The sequence below is a fragment of the Hyperoodon ampullatus genome (genome assembly GCF_949752795.1).
Source record: "Hyperoodon ampullatus genome assembly, chromosome: 12".
NCBI lineage: Eukaryota > Metazoa > Chordata > Mammalia > Artiodactyla > Ziphiidae > Hyperoodon > Hyperoodon ampullatus.
Genome location: NC_136925.1, coordinates 47,051,682 through 47,066,385, shown reverse-complemented (window position 1 = coordinate 47,066,385; position 14,704 = coordinate 47,051,682).

Here is a 14,704-nt window from a genome sequence, read left to right as displayed (position 1 = left end):
TTTATTATATATACATATACATAACCTATATATGAAATTGCAATTTTTTGTGATACCTACCTAATCCTTGTTTTTTCAGGCCCCCTTTTTCCACTGGGAAACATCTGTTAACACCTTGGCTCCATGCCTTCATGTTTCAATCATTGTCACTTTTTCAACTAGTCTCCTTTTCATTTCTAAGACTCACTTCACTTTATTTTAAAACTTGAATCTCATGTTCGTCTCAAAATTTTCCTCCCTTTGGCAGCTCAGCCCGAGGAAGTGAGGGCTGGGCAACAGGCACCCCCTTCACACTCTTTGACCTCCCTCGGTCTCCTCTGCACCTGCTCCTCTGGTGATGGGCAGAGAAGAGGGGGGTGGGGAAAGGCCATGACCAGGAAAGCCTGTAGTCTTCTTCCTCACTGGCCATTGCTGTTGCTTATGGGACTCCAGGATGCCCTGCTAAGGAAGCTCCCCGGGCACCAGCATCCCTTTGAAATTTGGCTACATATTCCACAGGGCACCCCCGCACCCCCAGGTGACACCCTGCCACATTTCTCTGCTATCCTCACCTTTTTGTCCCACTGTTTGCCTCTTCTGCCATGATTAGAGGCATCAATCCCATCTCCCCATGGCCAACTCAGGTGTGAAGGCACATGCAGACTGCAACTTTTCTACTTCTTTGAATTGAAAGCTTAAGCAAACCATCTCCATCTGACAGACTCTACCACCACCCCCAGTATGCAGATCCTGGCATCTCTCCTGTTGTTTGTTTGTTTCCTCCTAGAAAGCCAGAGGTAGGTTAGCAGATCTCCTGGCTTAAGGGAGGTTCAGCCTCCTAAGAGGAGGTGGGAAAAGATGGGGGCCCATTTCTCTCCTTTGGCACCTTTCAGTGGGCTAAGAATGAAGGTGCCCTGTGGTTACTCCCATTTCAGGCTGCATCTCTGTGCTTAGAAGGAGATAGATTCATTGCCTTTTGTTTTCGGCCACAATTCTGGGACAACAGGAAAACTGCACTGCATGTCCTATTATATATAGAGAGATATATTTGTACATTCAATCCAAAGAATTTTATGAACTTCTTTCTTTTCTAAATGATTTCTTATTCATCATTCTCCCCCCCAAAAGGGGTAAATGTGGCACTTTCAGGAACTTTAAGGGTTCAGAATACAAATTTTGGACGTAAGCATATCTAAACTCCTCAAATTCTACCATGTACAGAAAAATGCAGAAAGAGTTGCACAGCCTCAGAAAGATGTTATATCCCAAACATTATGGGAACAGTATTTGATTTCTTTTCAGTTTACAAAAATATTTTAAGTTTTACTTAATCTTCACAACTAAACATATGATCTGTCTAGGCCAGGTAGAACCATCTCAATTTTACAGAAAACTATTAGAGATGAACAATTCAGGATAATGTGTAAGAGGCTGGGCTCTAAGGAAGATCCTTTTGGCTAGCTCATCCACTTACTCCCTTCCCTGTATCCTTAACTGTAGTGTGGCAATGGCACCATGGAGGTGATGCTATTCCAGTCCTCATTTGATTGTTGTAAGAATTAGGGCAATAGTGTATGTGAAGTGTTTAGCATAATGTCTGCTCAGTAGTAAGAGCTCAGTAATTTAATCTACTGCAGAAAAAAAGAGACAAAATTTCAGTATTTTTTTTTTTTTAGAAAGGACATTATCATTTACTACAGTTTTCATTATTGGCAGTTATAACCTTGTGGTTGAGCTAATACAAATAGCCCCTAAAATGGATCATTTTCTCATTAAAAGGTAAAAGCCTCTTTAAGTAAAAAATACCTAGGCCTGGTCCAGGTTCAACCGCTGGATCTTGAAGCATAAAGAATGACAATATTAAGAAAAAAATGTTGGCTCAGGGGCTTCCCTGGTGGCGCAGTGGTTGAGAGTCCGCCTGCCAATGCAGGGGACACGGGTTCATGCCCTGGTCCGGGAAGATCCCACATGCCACGAGTGGCTGGGCCCGTGAGCCATGGCCGCTGAGCCTGCGCGTCCGGAGCCTGTGCTCCGCGGCGGGAGAGGCCACAACAGTGAGATGCCTGCGTACCGCAAAAAAAAAAAAAAAAAAAAAAAGAATGTGACAATGCATTTTTATAAAAGATGGGTTGTGTTGTCTAAATTTAATCCCACAGCTAACTAGATTAGATATATGTAGTTAGTTTGAAAAAAGTGCACTTTAAGTATATAATAAACTGGAAAATAATGTAAGGAAATTGCAGGTGATGAAGAAGCAAATATGGCTGGGAAATGTAGTGGAGTTTGTTTGCTTTAACTTTTATGTGAACAATTTCAAATATGTTAAAGCATGATGAACTTCCATGTATCATCACCCAGCTTAAACAGTGACTGATTCATGAACAAACCTATATCCCCATTCACTTCCCCCAAATACAGAGCTAAATCCCTCATAATATATATATATATATATATATATATATATATTTTTTTTTTTTTTTTTTTTTTTTTTTTTTTTTTTTTTTGCGGTACGCTGGCCTCTCGCTGTTGTGGCCTCTCCCGCTGCGGAGCACAGGCTCCAGACGCGCAGGCTCAGCAGCCATGGCTCACGAGCCTAGCCGCTCCACGGCATGTGGGATCTTCCCGGACCGGGGCACGAACCTGTGTCCCCTGCATCGGCAGGCAAACTCTCAACCACTGCGCCACCAGGGAAGCCCCCTCATAATATTTTTAAACAAATCCTACACATCATAAAATTTCATCATACCTCAAATGATGAGCTTTTTGAATATATAACCACAGTACGTTATCATACCTAAAAAGTTAGCAATATTTCCTGAATCATTAAACATCAAATCAGTGTTCAAATTTTCAGTTGTTTATATAATCCTAAAGTTTTTTAAATTTTTATATTTTGCAGTTTGAATCAGGATCCATGTGAGAGCCACACTTTCAACTGATTGATATACCTCTAGGTCTCTTTCAATCTATTCGTCCCACCTCCTTCTCTTTGTTTTCCTTTCCAATTAATATATGAAGAAACCAGATTGTCCTGTGGAGTTTCCCGCTGTCTGTATTTTGGTGTAGTTTTGTATGTTCCCACATCCTTTGTAGGATATTAAAAATTTAGACCAAGGGTCAACAGACAATGGCCACGAACCAAATCTGTCCCATTCCCTGTTTATTTATTTTTTAAAAATAGACTTTATTTTTTAGAGCAGTTTTACGTTCACAGCAAAATATAACAGAGAGTACCAAGGGGTCCCATTACACTTTAATCTGTTTGAAACTGTCTGCATAAAACGTAAAGAACCCAACAAACTCCATTCCTTCTGACATTCCAGATATGTAATATTTCATTATCCTTCAATTACAAATATTTTATTTCCAATATGATGTTTTTAACATGCGTTTTTCAGAAATGCATTGCTTAATGTCCAGCCATTTGGGAGATTTTTCTTTGTTATCAATTTCTAGCGTAATTGCAGTGTCCAGAAAACATATATGAACGATTTCCATTATTTGACATATTTTATGGCCCAACATGCAGTCAATCTTGGTAAATGTGCCACATGCCCTTGAAAGGCACATGGAATGTACAATTTGACCTGACAGCTCTCTTGTCCTTCCCCAGCTCCCTCCCTATGTCCCCTCACAGGCCTTGACCTAACGCATCTCCTGCATGGCTACTCCAGTCTGTGCATCTGCTTTTAGAGGACCCAGACTAACACAAACCCACTTACCCCCTACTGCCTTTTATACAATTGTTGCAAGGTACTTACTTGCACATATGTTTTAAATCCCACAGGACATTATTGTATTTTGTCTTTATATCTAGGCTATTTTTAGAGCAGTTTTAGGTTCACAGCGAAATTGGGAGGAAGGTACAAAGATTTCCCATCTACCTCCTGCATCCCACATGCATAGCCTCCTCCGTTACAACACCCCACGAGACTGGGACATTTGTTACAATTGATGAACGTGCGTTATCATCCAAGGATTTTAGTCTACATTACAGTTCATTCTTTGTATTGTATGTTCTATGGGTTTGGGCAAATGAATAATGACCTGTACCCATCATTATGGTATCATACAGAGTATTTTCACTGCCCTAAAGCTTCTCTGTGCTTCACCTGTATATCCTTCCCATCCTCCCCCCACTCCCAGTTCCTCACAATCGCAGATCTTATTGCTGTCTCTATAGTTTTGCTTTTTCCAGAATTGCTGTATAGTTAGAATCATACAGTATGAAGCTTTTTCACACTGGCTTATTTCACTTAGCAATATGCATTTAAGGTTCCTCCATGTTTTTCATGGCTTGATAGCTCATTTCTTTTTAGTGCTAATATTTCATTGTCTAGATGTACCACAATTTATCTGTTCACCTACTGAAAGACATCTTGTTTGCTTCAGGTTTTGGCAGTTATGAATAGAGCTGCCATAAAAGCCTGTGTGCAAGTTTCTGTGTGGACATAGTTTTCAGTTCCTTTGGGTAAATACCAAGGAGCACAATTACTGGATTGTGTGGTAAGAGTATGTTTAGCTTTGTGAGATGCTACCAAACTGTCTTTCAAAGTGGCTGTACCATGTGCATTCCCGCCATTAAGACTGAACATTCCTGCTGCTCCAATTCCTTTTTTTCTTTTTTCATTGACGTATAGTGGATTTACAATGTTGTGTTAGTTTCTGGTGTACAGCAATGTGATTCAATTTGACATATATATGTGTGTATATATATATTCTTTTTCATATTCTTTTCTTTTGGTTTATTACAGGGTACTGAATAGAGTTCCCTGTGCTATACAGTAGGACCTTGTTTATCTATTTTATACATAGTAGTTTGTATCTGATAATCCCAAACTCCTAATTTATCCCTCTCCCACCCACTTTCCCCCTTGGTAACCATAAATTTGTTTTCTATGTCTATGAGTCTGTTTCTGTTTCTTAAATAAGTTCATTTGTATCATATTTTAGGCTCCACATATAAGTGATATCATATGGTATTTGTCTTTCTCTGACTGACTTACTTCACTTAGTATGATAAACTCTAAGTCCATCCATGTTGCTGCAAATGGCATTATTTCATTCTTTTTTATAGCTGAGTAGTATTCCATTGTGTATATGTACCACATCTTCTTTATCCATCTGTCAATGGACATTTAGGTTGTTTTCACATCCTGTTGTTCCACATTCTTGCTAGCATTTGGCGTTGTCAGTGTTCCAGATTTTGGGCATTCTAATAGGTGTGTAGTGGCATCTCGTTGCTTTAGTTTGCATTTCCCTGATACTACATGATGCATCTTTTCATATGTTTATTTGCCATCTGTATATCTTACTTAGTAAAGTGTCTGTTAAGGTCTTTGGCCCATTTTAAAATCAGGTTGTTCGTTTTCTTGTTGTTGAGTGTTGTGTTCTTTGTATGTTTTGAATAACAGTCCTTTAGCAGATGAGTCTTTTGTAAACATTTTCCACCAGTCTGTGGCTTGTCTCCTCATTCTCTTGACACTATCTTTTGCAGAGCAGAAGTTTTTAATATTATGAAGTCCAGCTTACAAATTATTTCTCTTATGGATCACATGTTCATGTTGCATCTAAAAAGTAATTGCCATACCCAAGGCGAACTATGTGTTCTCCTATGTGTTATTCATAGCTTTATGTTTTACATTTAGGTTTGTGATATACTTTGAGTTAATTTTTGCAAAGGGTGTGAAGTCTGTTTCTGTATTCAAATTTTGCATGTGGATGTCCTGTTGTTTCAGCACCATTTGATAAAAAGACTATCTTTTCTTCACTGTATTGCCTTTCCTCCTGTGTCAGAGATCAGTTGACTATATGGATTTATTTCTGGGTTCTCTATCTTGTTCTATTGATCTATTTGTCTATTCTTTCATGACTACCACATTGTCATGATTAGTGTGCCTTTATAGTAAGCTGTAATGTTGGACAGTGTCAGTCCTTCAATTTTGTTCTTCTCCTTTAATATTTAGGTGGTTATTCTGGGTCTTTTGCCCCTCTATATAAACCTTAGAATTATCAAATACATATTTGGATGTATTTTTTGATATCCAAAAATTGACTTGCTGGGATTTTGATTGGGATTGCATTGAATCTACAGGTCAAGTTGTGAAGGAAAACATCTTAACAGTATTGAGTCTTCCTATACATGAACATGGAATATATCTCTCCATTTATTTAGTTCCTCTTTGATTTCTTTCATCAGTGTTTTGTAGTTTTACTCATAGAGATCTTATATATATTTTGTTAGATTTATACCTAAGTATTTCATTTTTGGGGAGCTAGAGTGGGCTAGAGTTGGGTACAGTCATCCCTCGGTATCCACAGGGGATTGGTTCCAGGACCCGTGGATACCAAAGTCCTCAGATGCTCAATGCCTTATGTAAAATGGTATAGGATTTATATATAACCTAAGCACATTCTCCCATATACTTTGTCATCTCTAGATTATTATAATACCTCATACAATGTAAATGTTATGTAAATAGTTGTAAATACAATGTAAATGCAATGTAAATAGTTGCTGGAGTGCAGCAAAGGGTCAAGGTTTGCTTTTTTGAACTTTCTGGATTTTTTTTTTTTTCGAATATTTTCTATCCGCAGTTGGTTGAATCCATGGATGTGGAACCAGTAAATGCAGAGGGCCAACTGTATTTCCCTTCCCCCACATGAAAGGCTAGAGTGGGCTGGGGTTGGGTATTTGTCTTCCCCTAGGTGGGTTAGGCTCTGATAAATCCCCAACAGTTTAGGCTCTGGTAAAATAGTTTCTCTTGAGAGCCCGTCTTGTTAAGAAGAACAGAATGCTCTTGCATATTTCAAAATGGTCCCTTTCCCCCTCCTATTGCCAGAAGCATGAGGGAATTTTTCTCCAGTGTTCAGTTGAGCACCTGGTTGAGTTCCTGGAGGTAAAACTCACAAAAGGGGGGAGGCTCCCGATGTCTGGGGCCCCCAGAGTTTTTAATTCTCAGACCTGTCCACTCTGAGCCTCCAGCAATTCAATTATAGTTCAGGTTTTCCTACCACACCACTGGCTCCCGTGGAGGTTTCGGCTCCAATAAGTTGTAATTCTCTGTATTCCCCTGCCTGTCTCTCCAATTTGGAGAGCAGCAGTTTGCCCTCTGACCTCACTTCCCTTACGGATCTACGAAGAGTTGTTGATTTTTCAGTTTGTCTAGCTTTCCCTTGTTACAACAGATTAACAACTTCCAAACTCCTTACATGCTGGATCATAAACTGGAAGTCTACCACCATTTTTTTTTTTTTTTTTTGGCTGTGTTGGGTCTTCGTTTCTGTGCGAGGGCTTTCTCCAGTTGCGGCAAGCGGGGGCCACTCTTCATCGCGTTGCGCGGGCCTCTCACTGTCGCGGCCTCTCCCGTTGCGGAGCACAGGCTCCAGACGCGCAGGCTCACTAGTTGTGGCTCACGGGCCTAGTTGCTCCGCGGCATGTGGGAACTTCCCAGACCAGGGCTCGAACCCGTGTCCCCTGAATTGGCAGGCAGATTCCCAACCACTGTGCCACCAGGGAAGCCCTACCACCATTTTTTTAAAAAGTTTTATTGGAAGATAGCCATGTCCATCCATTTATGAATTGTCTCTGGCAGAGTTGAGTAGTTGCAACAGAGACCACAAGGCCCACAAAGTCTAAAATATATACTATCTGGTCATTTACGTAAAAAGTTGGCCAACACCTGACTTAAATTACAAAATCCCTTAAGTAAAAGGAGCCTTATTCAGATTGGTTTATAGAGGCTAAAAAGTGCTTACATAAATCTGATATTACTAGAATTCCCAGAAAATAAAGAAACTGAACTATGTACTAGCTTTTTAAGGAAAAAAAAAGTCACTTTCTCACAGAAACTGCTAGATTGTAATCATTTTTATACAAGAATCCAAAATCCTTGGAGGAATTATCCTTGTTTGACAGTTTGGATTTTTTTTTTTTAATCTGTAAATTTATTTCCTGGATTTGTCTTCTCATAAAGAGACTAGTTAATCTGAACTTCCCGAACTTCTTATACTAGGTTATCGATCAGATAAGTTTACTCCCACATAATGTTAAAATTAGGAAAAATGTAAAATTATATGTTCAACAATTTAGAACTATAGTCATCCCTCACTCTCCAAGGGGGATTGGTTCCAGGACCCACTAAGGAAACCAAAATCCGACGATGCTCAAGTCCCATCACTGGCTTTCTGTTTCCACAGTTTCACGTCGGTGGATTCAACGAACTATCAATCATGTAGCACTGTATTATTTACTGAGAAAATCCTCATGTAAGCAGTACCCCCACTGTTCAAGGATCAACCGTATATAAATTCTGATGAATTTTTTATGTCAGCGTTAATTATGATCTGTAGTGTGTCATTTTAAATAGAATCTCCAAGATCTTGAGTTAACTTTAACTGTTGGAAATAATATTAAATCAGGTTAATTGATTAATTTATAGGCGTTCCATAGATAACTTCTAAGTAACATAGAAAACTGAAACATAGGTCACTATGTTTCATAGTGATAGGTATATCTATACCACAGAGATAATACATGTCTTATATATACACACTATATATATATGCATATATACAATATATTACATAAACACACACATATATAAATACACTAAAATATACTTTAGTGTGTGTACATATACATACATGTTTATACTTTATACATAAAAGATTGACTGATTTGACTGAAGGTTAAAATTTTCTGTAAGGCAAAAGACATCATAAACCAAGCTGAAAGAAGAATGATGGTCTGGGAGAAACTATGCGTAATATAGCTGACAAAATAGAGATAATATCTCTGCTATACAAAGCAACCCTGCACACTGATTTTTAGACTAAAAAAAAGAACTGAATTTTTAAAAATGAGCAACGTATATGAACAGGTCATAAACAGAAGAGGAAACGTAAAGGCAAACAAATATATAAAAAACATGCTCAACCTCACTAGTAGTCGGGAAAGTGAAAATCAAAACAATGAGATACAGTTTTTTCACCAGTCAGATGGGCAAAATGTAAAGACTGAGGCTAAATGCTGATGCTTGTTTAGAAACAAGTATCTATAAACATTGCTGTTAAGCTTATACAACATTGGAAGGAAGTAATCTTTGTAGAATAATCTGTTGGTATCAGTTATAATTAAAAATACACATAGCCTGTCTTACACTCAAAAGTCTGTACCTCCCACTCTCCCACCCCTACTCTGCCCTTCCCCCGACTCCTACTGGTAACCACGCGTTTGCTCTCTATTTCTGAGTCTGCTTCTTTTTTGTTATAGTCACCAGCTTGTTGTATTTTTTAGATTCCACATATAAGTGATATCATACAGTATTTATCTTTCTCTGTCTGACTTATTACACTGTAATGCCCTCCAAGTCCACCCATGTTGCTGCAAATGGCAAAATTTTGAACTTCTTTATGGCTGATCAGTAAGATAGGTTCAAGGATGTATTGTACAACTCGGGGAATATAGCCAATATTTTTTAATACCTGTAAATGGAAAGTAACCTTTAAATTTTTTTCTAATTTAAAAAAATACACATAGTCTGCAGCACAGGGATCTTATTTAGGAATTCCATTTCCAAATGAATAATTATCATGAGCTACTTTTCATATGATACGTGGACTATATTTTGTCTCTTTAGACAGTATTATTTTCAGTGGCACTTGTGATTTCTTAAGAAAGGAAAATGTGGTTGATAAGTTCTAAAGCAGAAATGAGTACTATAAGCCTGAATAACAATGATCCAACCCTGGGTCGGGGAGCTTGTGAGGGTTTGTGTTGTGGGGAGAGAAGGCGGGGAAGGAAGGACTATATTAAGTATTTTCTGGAAACTAAGATAGATTGGGATCACTCTAAAGGCAATTGTCACTTACTGTCTTGAACGTTGCATAATGGCTATTAAATCAAACCCTTTATACTGGATTCCTAAAAACAGTGTTTTGTGAAAGCTTACAGAGAATATTAGAAACAATATTTTGCCTTAGAGAGAAAGAAAGATAGGGGAATCCATCATAACAGTTATTCCCTGTCAAAACCAGATACTATCCAGAATACAGGCAAACCTAGGGCTCAGAGATAGTGCTAGTGATGTTCCTCAATCAAAATGTTAAGATGAGCCATTATTGTTACTGGAATGATGGCAGTTCCATGAAGTTTATTCTCATAAAACTGTGCTTTTGGACACTTTTACCATTCCCTGAGGTTTCAGACTGATAATCTGGCAAAAATCCAATTTTTAGCATTCACTGCATAATTATATGATGCGAAAACATCAAGTTTCTGGCTGACTTGTAAAGATAGTAATTATTTCATTTGGGTACATATTTGTTTAAGCAAATTTAGCTAAGAGCAAAATATCTAATTAACCAAGTGATGAATGACATAACTGAACCATGACCCCTGGCAAACTAGAACTTAACAAAAATCATTATTATCATTCAGTTTCTCAGGGCTGGTGAATTCTATATAACCTATATATAAAAGGTATGAAACAGTTAAATGTCAACAAACCCACCCCATCCAACCTTCACTCCTTACACACACACATGTACACACACACACACACACACATACACACACACACACATATGAATGCCTGTTTTAGAAAAAGGAGAATTTTGGGCTATAGCCTCAATACCAGAGCATTTTTTGATGATGGGATCTAGTAAAAAAAAAAAAAAAAAAACTATAGAGGAAAAAAAAGAAGGCCTCCTTCAGAGGAAGGAGGATTTTCCCAGCATCAGCCTTGAAGACATAGTTCCCATCTAAAACCAGGACATCCATGAACCTCCTCCCTCTGAAGTGAGGGAGGCATTCACAGGTGCAACCAAGCAGAGATTTTTGAGAAGACTTGTGAACCCCGTTGCCAAGGCATTAGCAGAAAGCCTACATATCAAAAGAAGACAAGTTTACACTTTCCTGCTGTTGCATGTATGGCATAAAAGAAATTTATAAAGTCTGTAGGGAAAAACTCTTTAAACTTTATAAATTCTAAGCAATTCTGAGTAGAAACTAAAAATGCTCCTGAATGAAAATATCAGCTCTGATAAAAGCAGTTTATTCGGGGGGCGGGGGAAAGAACATGGCTATAGAACAATCTTTAAGTAAATAAATAAGTCATCAAAATTGGGGAAACAAAAAAAGCAGTATATTCGCGTGTGACCATGTGAGCGTGTGCCAAAAAGGAGCACCAGTGCTTTCTTTTCAGATTTACTCAGTTCAGTTATTCCTTCTGGGGTTCCAAACTGTGATGAAGTTCTCGCCGCCTTCCCCAAGGGCTGAGCGGGAGACTGGTCTTTTATCTGAGAACAATCAAGCCCTTACCGGGCGCAATTTAAAGTCTTCAACCAGGATTTGTATTGCCAAGGGAGCAGCCAGTAGGAAGTGTGTGACCAGGCAGTGAGTGGCTCGGTTCTGACGCTTGGCAGGACTAAACAGGCATGATTTGAATTGTTGGGAAGACCCAGTGAGGGAAGAGAAGGGCTTCAGTATGGACACACGCTGGCCACTGCATAACCCTAGCAGGTGCCATTTACAGATGCCACCATATGATTGGCACCTGGAGTATAGAGCAAGGTCTCCATTTGGAGAGAGAGGCAGGTTTGCAAATTATTGGGTAGTTAGGAAAATGACTTTCTTCCATATAGGTTTAATTCAAAAGAATTAACTCTGGGAGGTAGTATGTAATACCCATTTTACAGATGAAGAAACAGAGGCACTGGAAGTTAACAGAAGGAAGACTGGTGTCTGACAGTTTATCTACCCTTTTCTTTACCTACCAAGTAACCCTTTTCTCAGGCATGTGCCCAGGTGACTGCCCCTTCTCCAACTCCAGTGACACTCAACCTACACCCACCTTCTAGGATTGTGAATCAGTATCTCATATTCCATACTTTATTCTCCCTTCCAAATTTCACTTGTCCTGTATCTCAACCCTGGTCTCTAGCTGTTTTCCATGATTAATAGCTAATTATCTGATTTTTAAAAATCTCTTCATAAGTGTCAAAATATAATAATTGGGCCTTAAAATTTCCTTATCCCTTTCTTTGTCCTTTCCACCTTTTATCTTTTTCTTTTTTGTGTGTAAATTCATCAAAAAACTTAAATCAAGAGCCAGAAATTGAGATAAATAGGTAGAGAAAAAGAAAGAAAGAAAGAGAAAGAAAGAAAGGAAAGAAAGAGAGAGAGAGAGGGAGAGAGGGAGGGGAGAGAGAGAGAAAGGAAGGAAGGAAGGAAGGAAGGAAGGAAGGAAGGAAGGAAGGAAGGAAGGAAGGAAACTGTCATGGACTGAACTGTGCCCACCAAGATTCCTTCATATGTTAAGCCTTAACCTCCAATGTGATTGTATTTGGAGATAAGACCACTAGGGAGGTAATGAATGTCAAGTGAGGTCAAAAAGGTGGGGCCTTAATTTAACAGGACTGGTGTCCTAAGAAGAAGAGACACCAGAGATATCTCCTCTTTCCATGTGTGTGCACACAGACGAGAGGCCATGTGTGGACACGGTGAGAAGGCAGTTCTCTGCAATTGAGGAAGAGAGGCCTCACCAAAATCCAGCCCTTACAGCATCTTGATCTTGGGCTTCTAGCTTCCAGAACTAATTTTCTGTTGTTTAAGTCACCCAGCCCGTGGCATTTTGTTATGGCTGCCCAAGCAGATGAATACAAATACTTTATTGAACCTATTACCATTCTAGACGTTGTTTGTGAGTAGAATGTGCTATGGGAATCTTACGTAGCTTTGAATGCTATAGGAGAAAGAGTACTGGACCAAAATAAAAAATTGATTGACCCAGGTGCAATCAGTTCTGGTTCTGCCACTTCCTATATGTGTGAACCTGACAGTCACTTCACCCCTATAAGCCTGAGCTCCCTCACCTGTAAAAGACTAGATTCTGTCTCAGGGCACTCACAGCTTGAGAATTCTGATTATAAATAGCCAGGCAATGTCAGTGGGTGTAAATGATTACACATCAAGCATCATTAATCTTTGTTAGAGAGAACTGTGGTCTAACACATTAGAAGAATTGAAGCCCCACACGATAGCAAGGAAAATCACATGAGTTCCCTTATTTCTGTGCATCTGTGCATACATACTTGGGATATCTGTCAATATGCCAAGAAGTACTAGAAACCACAATATTAACAGGCTTTTCTCCAAGGATTATCAATGTTATAAAGATTTGGGGAGAAGAAAATATGGACATAAAGCAAGTAATGTAAAATTTGCACAGAAGTTTAAGCTAAAACATGGCACTCTGGAGAAAGTTTTAGTTTCTGATGGGCATCTTTGCTCATCCACTCAAATCTCTACTGTTTCTTTCTCTGCCATTGGGGATATTTTGATGAAAAGCCTTGTAAAATACTACAGCTGATAAGTCTTACTAATTAGAACAGCAACTGATTTGGATGGGGTTTTAGATTTATTTGCAAGTAGATCATTTTCACAAGTAGATTGATAGAGAGGAAAAAAAATTATTCTACAGTCACACCTCTGTCCCCAATCAGGCAACTCTCAAAAGCATGCAGTTAATCAAAAGAAAGGCACTGCAGGGATTCTGGTCCTTGGAGAAAACTGAATGTAACCAGAGCACAGCTCTTTTCAGGAAGGCTATTGTAGGGACATCTGTGATAATTACAGTGCCAGTTTACATTTCCCCTTCTGGTTTCTCTTTGGTCTTGGTGAGACTGTCAAAGAGTAGCCTTGGCTACTGTCCCTTAGCCAAAGGCAAACATGTGACTCAAGCTGGAACAATTAGCCTTTCCCTCTGGGGATGTGACTCTTGAGAAGAGGGAAGCTAAGGCTGCTAATAGCGGGAACACTTCATTCTGCAGAGAACCCTGAAGAAGCTTAGGGACTCTTCATGACTTCTTCTGCCTGGGGCCCAGGAGCAGGTCTGATCCCCATCCTTTCCAGATTCTCCAGATTTTCCTTTGATTCTGTGAGCTATTCCCAACCTTTCCAATAAATTCTTTCTTGCTTAAGTTGGAGTCAGTTTTTATTACTTATAAACAAAAGCCTGTAGTGTAGGTCTATAGGTACCAGCTTCATACACAAAATCATCACTTTTTATTTGATAAAATGAACTACTCTATTTGCAGGAAGTTAGTTAGATAGAGATTTTATTGGGCATTACTATTTGTCTAGGTTTCAGTATAAAATACAAACAAATTACTTTTAACATGGAAGGAATCTTACATCTTCTGACCATTCGTTTCTACTTCCCCCCCACCTCAACTTGTCTTAACCCTCACTTCATTCTTAAAAAGAAAGAGAAAAACTGATAAAAAGAATCTTGTATATCTAAATGTATTATATATTTCTGCTTAAGATATTGAACATTAAAAAACTTTTTTTCTGGAGCACAGAGGATTTTTAGGGCAGTGAAACTACTCTGTGTGATATTATAGTGGTAAATACATGTCATTATATATTTGTCCAAACCCAGAGTATGTACAACACCAAGAGTGAACCCTAATGTAAACTATGGACTTTAGGTGATTATGACCTGTCAATAGAGATCCATCAGCTGTAACAAATGTTCCATTCTGGTGGGACATGTTGTAATGGGGGAGGCTATGTTTGTGTAGGGGTAGGAGGTATATAGGAAATCTCTGTACCTTCCTCTCAATTCTGCTATGAACCTAAAACTGCTCTAAAAATGAAGTCTATTTTAAAAAAAGAAAGAAACAAAACCTTTTTCTAAACTGTAAACTAAGCTCATCC